This window comes from Callithrix jacchus, chromosome 12 (assembly GCF_049354715.1).
Source record: "Callithrix jacchus isolate 240 chromosome 12, calJac240_pri, whole genome shotgun sequence".
NCBI classification, from domain to species: domain Eukaryota; kingdom Metazoa; phylum Chordata; class Mammalia; order Primates; family Cebidae; genus Callithrix; species Callithrix jacchus.
Window position 1 is genome coordinate 112,628,547 of NC_133513.1, and position 19,641 is coordinate 112,648,187.

The following is a 19,641-nucleotide window of genomic DNA, read 5'->3' on the forward strand; positions in this document are numbered from 1 at the left end:
GGAAGAAAGTTAAAGATATAAAGAGGTATTTTTGATAAAGGTGAAAAAAAGCAATTTTATATAAGAAGAAATCTTGTGTGGTAAATTTTTTTTCCTAAAATAAAATGACCAAGTTGTTCAAGAAAGAGAATATTTAGGCAAGACAAAGTCTAAGCATGTTGTGAATCATCTATATAAATTGATATTAAGATTAGTTAATGGAAACTTCGTGGGGTTTTTTTTTTGTTTTTTTTAGAAAACAGGGTGGTATAATTTAGTTGGATATGAGTAAGAAGAAAATCCTAATAGTCTTTCCAGAGGTGGGTCTTTTATATTAACAAAATTACACAAATAAAAACTATAATTGGTTAAAACCAGACTTTATATAAAACATTTATTTACTTATAAGACAGTCTCTCTCACGCTGGACTGCACTGGTGCAATCCTGGTTCACTGCAACCTTTGCCTCCTGGGTTCCAGGAATTCCATCACAACTTTGCTTAAGTTTCTCTCCTTTCCCCAGCTCCCAGACTGTGCTCTGCCTTCAGTCCAAGCTAACATACAAACCCCGTTTATGCCCCTCCTAAGAACAGGCTGACTTCTGGCTGACACATTCCCTGAGCTTGAATCTGATTTTGCCATTCTCCACTCTTCCTCCCACCTTCCTTCTAATCTTGTTTGCTCCTCCATAAAAAATACAGCCCTTTTCTGCATTTTATGAGATGCTTGCAGATCTGATGCTTGGTGATTTCCCCATTGTAATACTCCTTTAGAATAAAGTCACGTCTTACCTACATCTGAATTTATTTGACAATATCTAGAAACAGCCCCAGGACAATAACAATTATTCCCTCACAGAGGACATCACAGCCCGCCTCCTATTCTCAACTCTGATCATGTCTCCCTGTGTATTCCCAGCTTTCCAGCGCCCTGTAGCTTCTCTCAGTATAAAGGCCCGGTCTATGGCTGCTGCGAGCAGGCTGGGACACCTGAAGGGGAGGACCCTCAGGAAGAAAAGACTGTGCTACTCATGAACTCCTTTGACATGTCTGAATACTAATACTGCAATTTGGGGGGAAAGAAAAAATATTTTTAATAAAAAAGTTATCTTTTAAAATCTAAAAAATTTAAATCGTTTTAAAAGCCTTACACAGGCCGGGTGCCCCTGTAATCCCAGCTACTTAAAATAAAACATTTAATTGAGGGAGGCTGAGGCAGGAGAATGGCTTGGACCCAGGAGGTGGAAATTGCATTGAGCTGAGATCACACCACTGCCCCCTAACCTGGCAACAGAGACTCATCTGAAAACAAAACAAAAAAAGCCTGACACCATTCACAGCTATCAGCCGACACACTAAGCAAGCATCTGTGAGTGGGCAGAAGGAGCCTTCGCTTTAAAGTGGTTTCTATAACTGTTTACATTAAAAGGAACAGAAGAGTGAAGACTGTGTTGTTGCCCTGACAAGGTCCCATTCTTTATTATAAAGGGCAATCTTAGTTGTCTTTGAGTTAACTTGAATCGAGGTATTTCTTCTTTTGAAAATACAAACTTCTCTAGTTATTTAGCAGGAGAGGTGGTATTTTCCTGTCTTTTTTGGTGAGGGGTTCAGATGTTACGTGACCCCTCATTTCTTCCTTCAGGAGAGGATGGCCTTAGCGCGCTGAAGACTAGTTATGTCATCAACGCTCACAGACCTGGTCATGCCAGTATAGAACACTTCGTCTTGTTCCATCCTTGATAAAGCCTAAGAATGTCAAATAGAAAAGAGGAACAATTTTAAAAAGGGTTCCATCCTTTTAACAATCACCACTGATGGGAAGCCACACATGCAGATCCTTTAGCTAGTTCAGCTACAGCTACTTTGGCTGAGGTTTACACGCCCCTCTTCTGGCAGCTTACTTAGGCCATCTCCTTTCAGGGCTAGAATTAGATTGCGGGAGCAAAGGGGAGCTTGCTTTATTAAGTTACTTAAAAATTGGGCTCCCCAGAATGTCACTATATTGTGACAGGCTTCTAACAGTATTATCTGTTACCTGTGCACTTGTGCCTTAAAAATAATGAAAGCACAGTTTTGCAAAAAGTTAGTTTATTAATCTATTCACATTCTACCCAATCTATAAGTTATTATATACTCACAGAAAATTGTAACCGGGCAGGCATGTACTGGATTGTATTGAAATGTCAACAAAGTCTAATGATTAAACATCAAAAGGCACTACTTTTATGCTTATGGTAGAAAATTGTATTATTTTAAAATACTTCCATGATGCCACAGAACATGCCTATTTTAAATGTTGATGCTTGTCAGCTGTGAGTAATTTTGCTGTGTACTTACCAAAAGTCACAAACCATAAATATTACTTTGTTCCATAAAAGTGATCATTTCCAGTAAAATCCCATGTACTTCCTGCAGCCAGTACTTGAGACACGCACGCCTCATACTGTCTAAGTGCATGTCTCTTGGCTTAGGCACTAATGGTTTCTCTAACACGCCCATGGGACTGACTGCACTGTGATATACACAGTAGAAAATGATAGAAATTTGCAAACCGAGTAACAAAAAGTAGTCAAGAGTGGCAAGTGCATTACATATGTAGACATCATTAGAAATACAATAGCAAGAAATCATTTCTGTATATTATTTGCAAGGGCAAAGGTTCAAAACGTTCAAATTCATTAAGAATAAATTTGATTAAAACATTCTGAATTATGGCCACAAAAGAGATAACATCTATAATTTTCCAAAAATGTGAATCCTTAGAAAAACCATGAGATACAGGAAATAGAATGCCAAAAGGTTAATAAGCTCTTCAGTATGTTAATTTTGAAGCTTTCCATTTTTCTAATCACTACTTCATATGACATAGTCATAAATGTTGGCACTGGTGTTTGACTCAAAACCCACTTAGTTACTTCATAGCCTTACCTGCAGATCCCATGCTCTTTTTCTGTCAAGAAGGTAAGTAGGCAAACTCAGGCCCTGCCTGACTATAAAGTCACGAAGACGGAAGTAGTATCTGGTATAAGCGCTTTTAGAAATGTTAGTATCATAATCAATTAGCCTCAAGAAGTACATTTCCAACATATTCCTGGGGAAGGAGAAACACAACAGAACAAACACAGGACCATGTTAGTTCACTGGGCTATCTTCAAAAACATTATTCTCACGTAAGAAATGTGGTAAGGCTATCATGTGCTCTAGTTTATTGGAATTCATGAAATAACGCACACTGAACAGAACCTGATCTAGTGAAGTAATACAAGAGTGCAACTTTCCCAATTCTCTTTGAAAACTCAGAAAAAAACTTGTACCCGAAATGAAACATGAATGTAAAAAATGTTAATAAACTTGATTTTCCCTATGTTCCTTTTCAAAGACATATTCACATTTAACATGGAGAAAGATGACATAAACTTAAGAAACATGGTAAAGGCTTCAGCCTTTTTACTTCTCTGAAAACATGAAAGGATTCAATGGGAAATTCCTTATAAATAGAAACGTGGTAAGGTCTTCAGTTGTTCCAGTTCCACAAGAAGATAAGAACTCCTTTCTGAAAAAAAACCTATGAATGTATAGAATGTAGAAATGCCTTCATTTACATGATATTTGCTCCAAGACCCATGATAATACACACTGGAGACAGACCTTATAAACATAAGAAAGCACACTGGATTGGAACCCTGGTAGATTACCAAATACAGAAGTTTACAGTTTTTCTTCAACATTGATGTGAAAACTTTCCCTAGAGGAAAATCCTACTCATGTTCATCAATTGAAAAGCCTGATGCAAATTCATTCTTGTATAATCTTAAAAAAGATACATAAGTAAATGTTACCCTACTTTTTTGTTTCTCAGTGATTCTTCATTTGAAAGTTTCTCTGTATTACTTCCACTTCTTTTGCAAGAAAACATTGAGGTTGCAATTTTGTAGATACTTTTTAAACAATACTATATGCATTAATAGCAGTTGTTTTCATTAAGTCAGTTAACAAAACACTTCTCAGTTCTTTAAAAATATCACACTGAGCTACTAGAATGGCTCCAAATTCTGTTTTGAAACACATGGAGGTGGGTTCCTACGCGAATGTCCCAACGGCACAGCTGCTTGCAGTGCATTCTGAATCCAGCACCCCAAGATTGGAATGAAGAGAAAGGCAACGGCCTCCTCTGTACTTGTGCAGCTGACTCGGGATCATTCTTGAGCGTTCTATTGCACAACTCAGACTTCCCAGTCACTTCCAAGACACCACAATAGTGATCAGATGACAGAAATGATGAATGCCATTTATTAACTGTCACTATTATGGAGCAGGAATACTCTTTACACTTCCAATGGTAGAAAGATCAGAGAGAGACATCTTGGCTAAACTAAACTCATTTTATGAGATGCCTTCTGGTAGGGTGCCAGCCTTACACACTGTTTCTCTTGAGTTGTTAGAAATGAAACCCCAAGGTGCTCAGCATCTGTCACCCCTGGCCACAACAGAATGTGGGGTTGAGTTGAATGCACTGAGAGGGGAACAGGCTCGAAGCAGCCCTCTGCAGCATGATTATTCACCTGTCCTGACCAAAGGTTGTTTTTGTTTTTCTGACAGGGTTACCCAGGCTAAAGTGCAGTGACATGATCCTAGCTCACAGCAGACTCAACCTCCCAGGCTCAAGTAACCCACACACCTAAGCCTTTCAAGGCTTGGAACTACAGGCTCGTGCCACTTAACTGGGCAATTTTTAAAAATTCCTTTTGTAGAAACAGGGTCTCACTTTTTGCCCAGGCTGGTGTTAAACTGTGATCAAGTGGATACTCCTACCTTGGCCTCACAAAGTGCTGGTATTACAGACATGAACCACTGTATCCAGCGCTTGGTCAAATGTTTAAATAAATACAAAACGACAGTAATCTTCCCACTCTCATAGTAATCCCTGTCAAGACTTAATTGTATAAAACAATACCTCAACAGCACACTTGGTTTCTTGCTTTTAATGTTGCAATGTTTTATCCACTGGCTAAGTCAACAAATGCTTGAAGTCCTCCGGTATGGAAAGCAGTTAGGATATAAGCAGACATGAGGTTTTCTCACTGGTTTCACTGAAAACCCAGCTGAAACTACTTCCAACATTAATTTCCTATTCAAATAACCACAAGGCTGTGATGGGAATGTCAGTCAGATATGAATAATCAGCTGACCAGGACTTAATTTACTATAGGAACATATGCACTTCATAATCTCTTTTGTGTATTTCCATAAACATATTTTAACTGTGTAAAATATGGTATTTCATAGAATGATCATGTTTACTAATAGTAGTTATTGAAGACAACAATTATCCCTACAGAATATGTATCTCCTTAGTTTTTTTTTTTTTTTTTGAGACGGAGTTTCGCTCTTGTTGCCCAGGCTGGAGTGCAATGGCGCGATCTCGCCTCACCGTAACCTCTGCCTCCTGGGTTCAGGCAATTCTCCTGCCTCAGCCTCCTGAGTAGCTGGAATTATAGGCACGTGCCACCATGCCCAGCTAATTTTTTGTATTTTTAGTAGAGATGGGGTTTCACCATGTTGACCAGGATGGTCTTGATCTTTTGATCTCGTGATCCACCTGCATCGGCCTCCCAATGTGCTGGCATTACAGGCTTGAGACAGTGTGCCCGGCCTCAATATGTAATCTTTTATCCATCACCCCCATTCCAACCTTCCCCCTCTAGTCCCCAAAGGCCACTGTATCATTTTATGACTTTGGATTCTCATGGAGAATACATATTTCATTTTCCATTCCTGAGTTACTTCACTTGGAATAACGACCTCCAGCTCCAACCAGGTTGCTGTAAAGGCCATTATTTCATTGTTTTATGGCTCAGCATTATTCCATGGTATGTATATTCAACATTTTCTTTGCCGATTAATTGATGGGCATTGATGCTGGTTCCACATTTTTACAATTGTAAACTGTGCTGCTATAAACATGCATGTGCATTTGTCTTTTTCATGACTTCTTTTCCTTTGGGTAGATACCCAGTGTGAGATCGCTGGATAGATGGCAGTACTGTTTCCACAGTGCTTGTACTAGCTTACATTCCCATCAGCAGTGTAAGTGTTCCCTTTGACCAAATCTGTACCAGCATAGATGATTTTTTGATGTTTTAATTATGGCCCATTCTTGCAGGAGTAAGGTGATATTACATTGTGGTTTTAATTTGAAATTCCCTGATAATTAGTGATGTTTCTGAAGAAAAATACATCCTAACAAGACTAACAGATGTTGAAAAGTTTGAAGAACAACCTGATAGACACTAATTTTTAAAAGTTTCAATTTACAGTCAAAGAGAGACCTTTATAAACAATCAACAGTAGAGGGACAAGATAAATGTGCATTAAAGACTTTGGTGTAATGTTTTTCGATCTCCAAAGATCATGAGCATAGCTCCCGATGCTTCTGCGTTCACAAATGGCACTATGTAGAACTGGTCATCTTGGGGCTGGCCTCTGTCATCACTGTCTCTGGAGTGATGGACACCTGCACATTTCTCTGTGTACTCTCTGACCTTGGAACTAGAGCTAGAGCCCCACCAGATTAGCTGTAGGTCTTGAGATCAATTTAACTGCCACTATAGCGGAGCTAAGTGTTTCTCATTACAAATTTTGCTCCCTTCAAGAAACCAGTTTACAAGCTGGGCACAGTGGCTCACGCCTATAATCCCAGCACTTTGGGAGGCTAAGATGGGTGGATCATCTGAGACCAGGAGTTCGAGACCAGCGTGACCCATGGAGAAACAACATGGAGAAACCCGTGAAGAAAGAAATTAAATAATAACAGTAGCCTGTAATTGCTACATAATAAAAGTTTACTCGTTCTGTTCAATATAAAACCTAACCCCCAGCTCTGCTTGAAATTAACTAACTCCCTATCAAATCTACCTTATCTACTCTCCCTACTTTTTCAGCAAAGTTCCCAGGCATCTCAGGACTACCATTTTTCTTGCAGTCCAGCTGCAAGGTCACAGGGTAATATAACACCAAAGAATGTGCAATGTGTTTCTGAAAATGCGATTTTCAAACATAACATACATCACAAGACATGTCACAAGTTAACTGTTCCTTCTCTGGCTTCTGTAAACCTGTTAGTTGCTATGTCATCCTGGCTGTATAACAAATCAAGCCCTGTCTTTGTTAGGCTCTCAGCCTGGGGATGCAAATCTGCCGAGCTGGTGGCCACCTCAATAAAATCCTCCTGTTTCACCCATTGGTCTCTCCAGGCTCCTGAATATTATGTAACACCCCATCTCTACTAAAAATAGAAAATTAGCTGGGTGTGGTGGCACATGCCTGTAATCCCAGCTACTCAGTAGGCTGAGGCAGGAGAACTGCTTGAACCCAGAAGGCAAAGGTTTCAGTGAGCCAAGATCCCCCCCATTGCACATTGTTGCCTAGGCAGCAAAAGCAAAACTTCATCTCCCTCCCTTCCTCCTCCCTCTCTCTCTCTCTCTCTCACACACACACACACACACACACACACACACACACTCACACAAAGAAACCAGTTTACAAATTGATGACAGTAGTGATTAAGAACTTTAGCTTCTACAACTTTCAAATGACATTCATTTTCTGTTAAATCCTTTACTAAAATGGCTACTAGCAATATCACCATGACAACTCAGTTTATGCTATTGGCAAAGTGGTAACTCAGCAGCCACTTGAACAGCAACCAGCCATCACTAGTCTCTTCTTGGTTACAAGAAACCTCATTTCAATTGTAAATATACACTGTGTTAATTTTGAATGAAAGCCTTTAAAAATTTTTGGGGGTACATTGTAGGTGTACATATTTATGGGGTATATAAAATTATTTGATACAGGCCTATAATGTGTCATAATCATAGCAGGGTAAATGTAAAATTAATCGCACTTCAAGCATGTGTCCTTTTATTCTTATTTTTTTACAAATAATTCAATTATACTCTTTTAGTTACTCTAAAATGTACAATTAAATAATTCTTGACTGTTGTCACCCTGTTGTGCTGTCAAATACTAGATATTATTTATTCTTTCCAACCAAATGTCTGCACCTATTAACCATCACCCCTTACTCCTCTCATCCTCCATCCTACTTTACTAGCAGCTGCAAACAATTCTCCTACTCTATATCTTCATGAGTTAAATTGTTTTAATTTTTAGTTCCCACAAATCAGTGAGAATAGGTGAATTTTGTCTTTTTGTGTCTGGCTTAGTTCACTTAACATTTCCATCCATGTTGTTGCAGATAACAGGATCTCATTCTCCTTTGTGGTTGAAGAGTGCTCCATTGTGTATATGAACCATTTTCTTTAGCCACTCATCTGCTGATGAATGCTCAGAATGCTTCCAAATCGTGGCTCCTGTGAATAATGCTGCAACATACATGAGAGTGCAGGTATCTCTCTGACATACTGATTTCCCTTGTTTTGGGTTTATACACAGCAGTGAGATTCCTGGATTATATGGTGGCTCTATTTTTAGTTCTGAGGACCTCCACACTGTTCTCCATAGTGGCTGTATTTAAATTACATTCCCACTGACAGTGTACAAGGGTTACCTTTGCTCTATATCCTCACCAGCATTTGTTATTGCCTTCTTTTACAATAAGAGCCATTTTAAATATGGTGAGATGATCTCTCATTGTAATTTTGATTCACATTTCTCCGAACATCAATGATATTGATGTTGAATATCTTTTGATATACCTGTTTGACATTGGTGTGCCTTTAAGGAGTTTTCAAACACGTCTCACTTTGTCAATCAGGTTGGAGTGCAGTGGCAGAACCACAGCTCACTGCAGCCTTGACCTCCCAGGCTCAGGTTTCACACCTAAGTCTCCTAAACAGCTGAAACTACAGGCACATGCCACCAAGCCTGCCTAAAGTGTCCTCTTTTCAGAAATGTCTATTCAGGTATTTTGCCCATTTTAAAAATCAGAGTTTTTTTCTATGGATTTATTTGAGCTCCTTAAGTATTCTGGTAATCCCTTGTCAGATAGTTTTCAGATGCCTTCCCCCATTCTGTGGGTTGTCACTTCACTTTGTCCACTGTTTCCTTTGTTGCGCAGAAGCTTTTTAACTTGATGTGACCTAATTTGCCCATTTTTCCTGTGGTTGCCTGTGTTTATAAAACATGCAAGAAATATTTGCCCAGTCCAATATTGTGGAGAGTTTTCCAAATGTTTTATTTTAGTTTTGTATTTGAGGTCTTAGATTTAAATCTATTTTTAGTTTTCTAAAAGACAGAGATACTGCATTGCCCAGATAGTCTTGAACTCCTGAGCTCAAGCCATTCTCCCATCTTGGTCTCCCAAAATGCTGGGATTACAAATGTGAGCCACCCTGCCCAACTTAGATTTACATCTTTAATCCATTTTGATTTCATGTTTGTATAAGGTATGAAATAGAGGCCTGGTTTCATTCTTCTGCATGTGAATATCCAGTTTTCCCAGCACCCCTTACCGACAGACTGTCATTAACCCATTGCATGTGCTTGGCCCCTTCATAGAGAATGAGGTCACTGCAGATGTATGAATGGGTGTCTGGGTTTCTATTCTGTTTCACTGGGCTACGTGCCTGTTTTTAATCACAGTGCCATGCTGTTCTGGTTACTACAGGTGTAGAGGGTAACTTGAAATTAGATAATGTAATTCCCCCAGGTTTGTCTGTTTATGCTCAGGGTTGACTTTGAATATTCTGAGTCTTTTGTAGTTGCCTGTATGTTTTAGGATTCATTTTTACTTCTATTTCTGTGAAGAATGTCATTGGTTTTTGCAGAATTGTGGAGGTTCCACGTTGGTGGTCTGAGATCAGACCTGAAGGAATTCTCTAGATTAATGGACCCAGACTTGCTTCTTCACTTACTTTCCCACAAATGAAGTCTGTCTCTCTGTGCTAAGCTGCCTAAAGCTGGGAGAAACGTGATACAAGCACCCCTGTGGCCATGACCTCTGGGACAGCATTAGGTCTGTCCAGATGGCACTAGGAGTTGCAGTTCTTGTGACCTAAACAGTCCTTCAGGTTTATTAAAAACCCCAGACTATTTTATCCCATGGCAGCCAGGCTTTCATCACTCAAGTTCCAACCACGGGGATGAATAACTCCCCTATCGTTGGGGCTAGTCTAAATGTTTTTCCTTTGGGTGCATTCAGCTTTGTTTTGCTTTCTGCTATGACAAGGCAGCACTGAGTTCAGGGAAAGTCCTGCAGCTGCTGTGCTCTCCCTTCCCCAAGCGTGTAGCCTCTCTCCTTGCCACAGGTTCACAGTGGTGGCATCAACAATTCAAGACAGTCTTTTCTACGCTGTTCAGTCACGTCATATGAACATTTAAATAATTTTCAGTTCTTATGGAGGTGCTTTTTAATTTAGATAGTTGCTAAAGTTGTTATTCCTGTGGGGAGCACAATTGGCAGAGACTTCTATTTGTGACTGCATACATCCTGAATCACAGTCTTATCTGGAGTAATAGGCAAACGTAAAAACAAAGAAACAAACCGAAAAACTAAAACCTCTTGCCACAGCCTGAGGATCTTCATACGCTTCATATGCTTCTATGTCATCAAGAGGTGTTCCTTCAGATTTTCCTAAGTGTCACCCACAAAGCCATTCTCGCTGACTAGCGGACACTGTGAGAGCCTGTGCTGGAAATGCCTCCCTGGCGCACCCTACCAACCAGCTCCAAGACCCTTCCCTTTACAGCAGTCATGAGGCCAGACTGAAAGAAAGACCCATGAAGCTCCTGTTTCAGTGTCATGTTGCCGTCTGTGAGCAACCCTCATGATTTAGAAAGATTTTTTGCATTCTCACAGATAACTTGGGGCCCTCCAAGTGCTGCTGTGGTTGCATTAATGCCCTGGGAACCTCCTGAGTATGGTGAGCATTGGGTGATGCCCCAGCAATGTTTCTCAGACTGCCTGAGGGAACACTAGAACTTCTAACTCATCAGCCCAATGATGCAATGCTCCTAATCAGGAAAGGACAGGGTCACAGGGAACTGTGGCTATTCCGTATCTCAAGGTTTCTATAAAACAGATCTTTAGAGAAAAGTGGGAGAACACCGGCAAATGCAAATACACAATGTATGGCTAAGGGTGAAGCTATACTTCACAATGCAGAGGCCCCAGACCTGTCAATGGGCAAACAATTATTTCAAAGACCAGATGTGCACTCCTCACAAAGAGACTAGAACTTGCAGACAGCTTGTAAAAGCCGTAAGAAAATTGACTGTACTATTATGTTTCTCACTGTACACTGGTAAGGTATTTGCCAAAAACATTCACCAGAAAAATACTTATCCATTTACGAGATTATTACAATGGCAATTTACCAAGACCTACCAATGAATAGTAAAAAATATGAACTATTCTTCTAAAACTGGGGAGAAAGAAAGAGTGGTGTTTATGCCCATTCTTATTATCTGCATAATGTAAACTTTAAAAGTATTTCTCAAAGTGTTGAAGTTTATGGGAGCAAACAAAGTATCCAAAAATGGTTAGAAAGTTCACAAAAACCATACAAACTTACAGATCGTCAACTGTAGTTTTCTCAAAGCGCATGCACAAGTCCTTGTTGCACACAGGTACATTGCTCCCAACCTTGATGACAACAAGAAAGGCTCCGAGGATAATCCTCCTCCAGGTGGTTGGACGAATGTACATAGGAGCACACCGTAGAAGTCTTCGGATGTACATCTGCAAAACAGAACACTGGCCTTTGATTTAACTCAGTTTAAGTGCTGTGATAAGAACTCTTATGAAAAAGCAGAATACTTCTGGTTTTGACCAGAAAGATGCCTTTTATTCTTATGTTCTACAAAGACTTTGTTTCATCAGGTTAAGTAAGGGGCCATATCACAATCATAGCCCAAATATTTCTGCTACCTACTCTGCCCACCAGGGTAGATTAACACATCCAAGGAACAATGAACCAAGGGCACAAGCTCTCAATCACAACATACATGAGAATTGCCTGGGGATACACCCTGGGACTCAGCTTAGACCTACAATGGCACGCATTCCTGCCCATGAACCAGATGGTCTTGTTACTGCTCTTCATTCCAAGCCCTCCACATGCCCTGGATGTGAGCACACTGCATGTGCATTTGTGCACTGAAATGTCAGGGGAGAAATCAGAAATCCCTCCTGCTGCCTTTAATGGCAACTGTTCTGTAATCATAAACCCAAGGCAACATTTAAGCCATAATGATGATTCAACTCTAATGTGTGTATTTCCTGTCGTAAGTTTCTCTTAAAATTCTGAGATAATTTCAGAAACCTACTTTCACTTAAAATCAGAAACATACTACCCTGTTTACAAGATCAATTTCTTTTCTTTTTTTTTTTTTTTGGAAATAGAGTCCTGCTCTGTTGCCTAGGCTGAAGTACACTGGCTTAATCTCGGATCACTGCACTCTGCCTCCTGAGTTCAAGCAATTCTGCCTTAGTCTCCCAAGTGGCTGGGACTACAGGGGCATGCAACCATGAGTGGCTAATTTTTGTATTTTTGGGTGAGACAGAGTTTAACCTCGTTGGCCAGGCCAATTGGTCTTTACAAGACCAAGTTCTAAAGATGCTTTATAAATAGGAAATATCTTACCCTACTTTTGATGGCATCAACAACGTTTAGAATTTTTACATAAAACAGGGAACGTATAAATTCATAAATCATTGTCTGTGAAGGATCACACATAATGTATTTTTCCATTTCGTCCTGAAAGAAGAAAGGATGCAATGTAAGTATCCATTGAAGAGAAAACCAGAAGTGCTCTTAAGACAGCAGTGTTCACATTTGTGCCCATGTACCATTTACAATGATTTTGATGGGTGAGACGTCTTTCAGTTTTCACAATATGAACAGTGGGATCTTAAAATACCATAGTAATACTCATCAACATTCACTTAAAAATCATATGAGCTACAGGGCAGAAAATTTTTGTTCTTTTTTACTCTTTGCCCCACATAATTCTATCCAAATGTAAGCTACCCTTAAGCTTTAATGCCTTACTGATGGCATGTCATTCTCTGCAATAAACTTTGAGAAAATAAAGTTTCCTGTAACCATGAGGCTCTAAGCCTATGCTGTTAAATACAATAGTCACTAGCCACATGTGGCTATTATGTACTTGAGGAAGTGCATTTTAAAATTTTTATAACATGTAGGTTGATATAAATTTAAATTATTTTTAACTTCATAAATGTCATGCTTCTGTGTTAAAAGTATTTACATATACTCATATTGCTTGATGCTACTAATAACTGTCTTTTAAAAGATACATTTTGTTATTTTGATAGATTTACTCATACTAGTTCACTCACTAAACAGAGCTGCAGATCAGTTCCTATTCTAACACATTCTTTTTACAACACCTAAGAGGACTAAATGCAACACGAAATGGGGAAAATTTAAAGACAGCTTTGACATCAGCATGAAAGAAATACAAGTCTATGATAAAAATACAACCTCAATAAAAGTGCCACTTACATCCAATGGGTATACACGTTCATCAAATATTTTGAAAGATATATTTCCGTCTCTATAAAATAAGAATGTGCATTACTTCAGAAACTGTTAATATCTTAGCATAATACCTATTCAGTATAACAATGCCTCCTATGTGCTTTGGTGTTTACTTCACCAAAGCAAACCATTTTTACAAATTCTTCTCCTGGATCCCGCCCTGCAGAATGTTTCCTGACCTCTTCCTCAGCACATCATATCCTGCACTGTGAAGTCTTTTCCACAATAACCAGTCAGAACTGACTATAGGTATCAACCCTCCCTAACAGGCAATGGCAATAGACCAAACATATTTTCTCTCTTAACCACACACTGAAACACAAGAATGTTTTACAAAGCAGTAGTCGTGGGCAATAAAGTCTTTAGGACTTTCATAAATGTAAACGTGATTCCGATTTCCTAGCCTCCTTTCTTTTTAGTCCTCTGTAGTATACTTTCATGATGAATTTATTTTCTGTTGTTTAGATTAAAAACTCATCTGCCCTTTTATTTTAAAAGAGGCTAGTCTTTGATTAACTTTAAACTTTGTAAAACTAATGCATTGTGCCTGTGTGATAAACCAGTGGTTCTCCAAATGTACTCTGTGGACCTCTGGGGATCCTGAAGACCCTTTCTGAGAAGTCCTAAGAGGTCAACACTTTTTTTTTCTTTGCTTTTTGTTTGTTTTTGTTTTTCTGAGATGGAGTTTCACTCTTGTTGCCCAGGCTGAAGTGCAATGGTGGGATCTTGGCTCACTGTGACCTCCGTCTCCCAGGTTCAGGTTATTCTCCTGCCTCAGCCTCCTGAGTAGCTGGGATTACGGTGCCTACCACCACGTTCAGCCAACTTTTGTATTTTTAGTAGAAATGGGGTTTCACCATGCTGGCAAGGCTGGTCTTGAACTCCTGACCACAGGTGATCCATCTGCTTGGCCTCTCAAAGTGCCAAGATTATAGGCCTAAACCACCGTGTCTGCTGGACACTGTTCTGATAATCATACTAATTCAACCTCAGAAAGTTGATACAATTTTTTTTAATTAAGAAAGTAATACAAAGACACTGACTACTTTTTCATAAACACCCGCCACAACTGTATAAAAGCAAAAGTGGATAAAACTGCTGGTTTCTCAGCCTAAATCAAGGCAGTGGTACCAATTACATTGATGGTAATTCTGTTCTTTATTGTCCCTTACAGTTAAAAAGCAGTCTAAAGTACTTAAGAATGTCTTTGTTGAGGTGGTAAAAATTAATGGTGTTACTAAATCTTGACATGTCTCTTCAATATTCTGAATCAGTAGAAAGCTAAGAAGAAGCGCTTCTGCTGACTGCAGTATGGTTGTGTTTAAGAAAAATTCATGATTTAATTGTGAGCGGATCACTTTTTTCACAGATCATCATTTTTATTTAAAAGTACCACTGTGCCAGTGCAATGGTTCACACCTCTAAAATCCAAACCCTTTGGGAGACCAAAGCAGGCAGATGGCTTGAGCTCCTTCAAAAGTTTGATAGTAGCCTGGAAAGCATGGTAAAACTGTCTCTACCAAAAATATGCAAAAATTAGCCAGATGCGGTGCCACACCTCTGTGGTCCCAGCTACACAGGAGTCTGAGGTGAGAGAATTGCTTGAGCTGAGATCATGCCAATGTACTACAGCCACGTGACAAAGTGAGACTCAGTCTAAAAAAAAGGACAACTACCATTATCAAAAATAAATGAATATGTGTTCCCAATGATAAATTAAGCTTTCCTGAGGACTTTGAAAATCTCGCTCCTTCTACTGTAGGCTTGACAGCTTTTCAACACTTAAAGACTTTTAAAATAATATTGGTGGTTAAAAGTGATTTTTGACACAATAAAACATAAACCAATATATTCCAAATAACTAACACATGATAGTATAAATGCAAGTATGGAGGAAAAGATCCATTTACCATGCAAGACAGATTAGTGAGAACTGATTTTTAAAAGTAGCACTTGCCAAGTTTTCACTTATTATTAAATACCCACAGTGGTCTCAAAGCTTTAAAAATGCACCTTTTACCAACTACATATTTGCATGAGATTAAGTCATGTCATTGCTTCCCTTTTTTGACTACCGGCATGCACTATCATGCCCAGCTGTTTTTGTATTTGTAGTAGAGATGGGTTTCACCATAGTGGTCAGGCTGGTCTCAACCTTCTGACCTCAGATAAATCTGCCTGCCTTGTCCTCCCCAAAGTGCTGAAATTGCAGGTGCCTCCCACCACACCTGGCCATCTTGTTGCTTCTTAAAGCAAATTGCAAAGAAAGACCTAGAGAATCCGGCTGTCTTCTATTAAGTGTGACATTCGGGGTTTTCAATAATATAAATACATGACATACTTTTTACTCTACTTTTTGTTGTAGAAAATCTATTTTCTCATTTAAAAATCTATGTTAACAATATTTTTCTCAAGAAGCATTTTCTGTTGTCACAACCTGGGTCATGGGTTACTACTGACATCTACTTGGTATAGGCCACCAGTGCCGCTAAACTTTCTGCAATGCACAGGGCAGTCCTTGTGACAAAGCGTTATCAAGATCAAGATATTAACAGTAGTAAGGCTGTAAAATCTAAACTAAAAATAGATTTTGAAAAAAATCTCAATTTTATAGTTCTATGACAGTAAATATCAATATCATCAATATAAATACATACTCTTTGAGATTCCCAATCATTTAAGAATTAAAAGTGTTACGGACCAAAGAAAACACAAATAATTTGCTTGGATATTTTAGTAGGCCCGATACAGCTCTCGATGTCCAGAGCTGTGACCTAAAGGGCTTCATAGCTTGCAAAGTAATTAGTCAGAATAACAAGACAGTTTTTTAAAAAGCTCACCTTTCCTTGATAAGAAAATAGAAGTCCAAGGCGACACTGTGGAAGGAAAAACATTCAATATAACAATAGATATTATCAATTGTTAGGTCTGAAGACATTTTTTTTACAAGGGTGTGGTGGAAACTCTCCTAGAGGCCCTGAAATTAAAACCTTGTAGTTCAAAACAGAACCATAAGGGCACTTTGTTTTCATTTCTTGGGTTTTAGCAAAAATATGAGAATAAAAATGCAAGGCAATACAATACCCTGTTAGAAAACATGTTTCTGTTGATGATTATAATTTATAAATAATAACGTATTTCCCTGTTATATGTTCTTCTACTCACAAAACCTTTCATCACATGCAATTTATTTTATGTATTTATTTATTGTGTGACCCAGAGTCTTGCTCTGTTGCCCAGAGCAACCTTGGCTCACCACAAACTCCACCTGCCGAGTTCAAGCAATTCTCATGCCTCAGCCTCCCAAGTAGCTGAGACTACAGCTTGGTGCCATTATGCCCGGCTAATTTTTGTATTTTTAGTAGGGATGGGGTTTTGCCATGATGGTCAGGTTGATCTCAAACTCCTGGCCTCAAGTGATCTGCCTGCCTCAGCCAAGTTCTGGGATTACAGCTTGAGCCACCACACCCTGACTCATGCAATTTATATCTATGGCTTTTGCATAATTATTAGAAAATATATCAGTAAACATAAGCTCACATGACATCAATGATAGGTACAGCAATCCTAAAATAAGCAGTGCTAACAAGGTAGTGTAGCATGATACAGTGTAATATCAATGGCAGGTATCTTCAGTTAGTTTAACTGAAATATTTGTGAACACACACAACTCTTCAGATATATGTAACTGTATTCCTAAGTTACCCACTGATGCTGTGTTTCAGAAAACAAGAGGTTCTCTTACATAAGTTATGTGCTTCCATTTTCCCTCAGCATCTACAATGAGGTTCAAAATAACTGAGGGAAGGCAAATCTCAATTTTAATAATAGGTCAATAAAATATCAGCACTTTTTAAAAAGCCTGTAACATTAGCACTTCAGAGGGATACGTCTATGGTGCGTTAAGTAGTTTTCATCTCTGAAAAAATTTTAAAATCACAGAATTTGAAGTTATATGCTGGAAAGAACCAATGACCTTACAAGACATTTAATCCAACACTCATTTTACAGGTCAGGGGAACAAATCTTAAAACTGACTTGCCCAAGGTCCCAACAAATAGGAGCAGTTTCTTGCCCTAAACTCAAATTAGGCAGTGGCTCTACATTTTGCTGCACATTAAAATCACCTGAGAAGCTTTAATAACTGCCTCATTTTCAATAATTAGCATTGGATATAACTTTGGCCATCAGGGTTGTTGGTAAAAGTTTCCCAGGTGATTTCAATGTGCAGCAAAATTTGAAATGATTGAGTTGGGATGAAAATCAGAACCTTCTGGGATGCTTTTCTTCACATAAAGATGCTATGTTTTCCTAAAAGACTTCTCAGTGCCTGGAGAAAGAGGGAAAGTGGAGATTGGAGGATACATGTATTTGCAGACATGTATTTTGAAGACAAACTTTGCAAAAGTGATCCCAATGAGTTCCACCTATCCCACTGATAACAGTGCACTACTAACTTGTGATGAACATTTTTCAAAATCTTTTCCTGAAGCCAATTTGCCCTATTAATTTGCTCAATAAATCTCTATTTCACCAAAAGTGAATACACCTAATAATCATTTCTCAAACTTGCTGATGGCAAATTAAAACTTAATTTACTTTTGAAAGTAGACTTCTAAAAATTAAAGAATGAGGAAAAAAGCATGAAATTTGTTTGAACAAGACTATCTTCAAAGCTACTTTGGCATGCTATGCTAACACATAAAAATCGCTTGCATTCAAAAGCAGCCAGGGACTTCAGCCAAAGTAGTTTGTTTTTATGCTCAAAGATTTAAGAGAGACAGCTGGGTGTGGTGGCTCAGGCCTGTAATCCCAGCACTTTTGGAAGCAGAGGTGGGCAGATCACCTGAGATTGAGAGTTCAAGACCATCCTAACACGGAGAAAGCTCAACTCTCCAAAAAAAAAAAAAAATCAGCTGGGTGTGGTGGTGCATGATTGTAATCTTAGCTCCTTGGGAGGCTGAGGCAGAATTGCTTGAACCTGGGAGGTGGAGGTTGTGGTGAGTCAAAACGGTGCCATTGAACTCCAGTCTGGGCAATAAGACAAGAGGAAAATTCTGTCTCAAAAAAAAAAAAAGAAAAAGAAAAGAAGAAAAAGAAAAAAGAGTGAAGAAACTTGGCTGACTACAGACATTTAGTGATTACTCAATAGGTCCCAAAGCTCAGCACCTAAGACATAATTTGATTCCAATTTGTACTGAAACACAATTTCATCTCAACTATTGTTATAAGGGAGGAAGGAAAGTGACATTATTATGAGTGTAAACCTGTCATTTTTAATTAAAGTAAAAGTTACTGAAAATTGAATTTGCTAAAAAGGCTAGTGCATTCAAAACAAAATTATTTATAAGATAGTTATATTTCTAGAATGAAAAGGAAACAAATGTAAGGACATTAATATTCTAAATTAGCACTTTGCAAACTGTGCTCTAAAAATCAACACTCATAACCAAGGAGATTATAATAATGTATCATGGACAGCCCCTGTGGTAGTGGTGTTGGTGGTTGTTCCATTTAAAAAATAAACTTCAACTAAGAGTGCTCTCAAAGTGCATCTTTGTGGCCCATGAGGTGCTCATGCACGATGGGAGAAATTCAAATGCAGATACACTGTGGTGCCAGAGGAAAAAAAGCTGTTCCTTCTTCTAAGACTAACGTCCAAAGTAGTACACATTGACTGAGGCCTGCATCGCATTGAAAAACTAATTTTTCACAAAAAACAATCAATAAAGACAACCTATACTTCTCGCTGCATTCAATATTCTTGTAAGGCATAAATGCATCAAATAAATAGCAACACTTTTTCTGAAATTGCTTATTTGCTAAGAGATTTTTCCTTCCACCATGATGTAGAAGATGAAAAGAGGAATTGATACTTAATATTTAGAATCTGGTATCAACGTATAGTTGACTCCAATTTCTTAAACTGATTGAAGAGGACAATCAAATGGCTGAAATAATTTTAATCTGTCCCTTGGCAGTATAGTTGTACTCACTAGTGTAGTGTCATTTCAAAATCAGGGCAGCTGGCTGTGCTGTCTTCAAGGAAAATTGTCGAGCATGAACTGAATTTCAAAGAAAAACAATCCATATATATCTACAGAGGAAGGAAAGGATAAGGTAATCAAAGTGTG

At 38.6% G+C, this 19,641-nt stretch overlaps 1 protein-coding gene across 1 annotated transcript in view; it reads right to left on the bottom strand.

Annotated features, from left to right (window-relative positions):
• Positions 1-343: 343 nt before the first annotated feature.
• LOC128928148 (serine-rich coiled-coil domain-containing protein 2) overlaps positions 344-19,641 on the bottom strand; it is a 42,347-nt gene continuing 23,049 nt past the window's right edge. Inside the window, 7 exon segments of the mRNA XM_078346624.1 lie at positions 344-1,724; positions 2,907-3,069; positions 11,516-11,682; positions 12,587-12,700; positions 13,472-13,523; positions 16,348-16,383; positions 19,504-19,604. The gene's annotated coding sequence lies outside the window, so the exon portion shown is untranslated.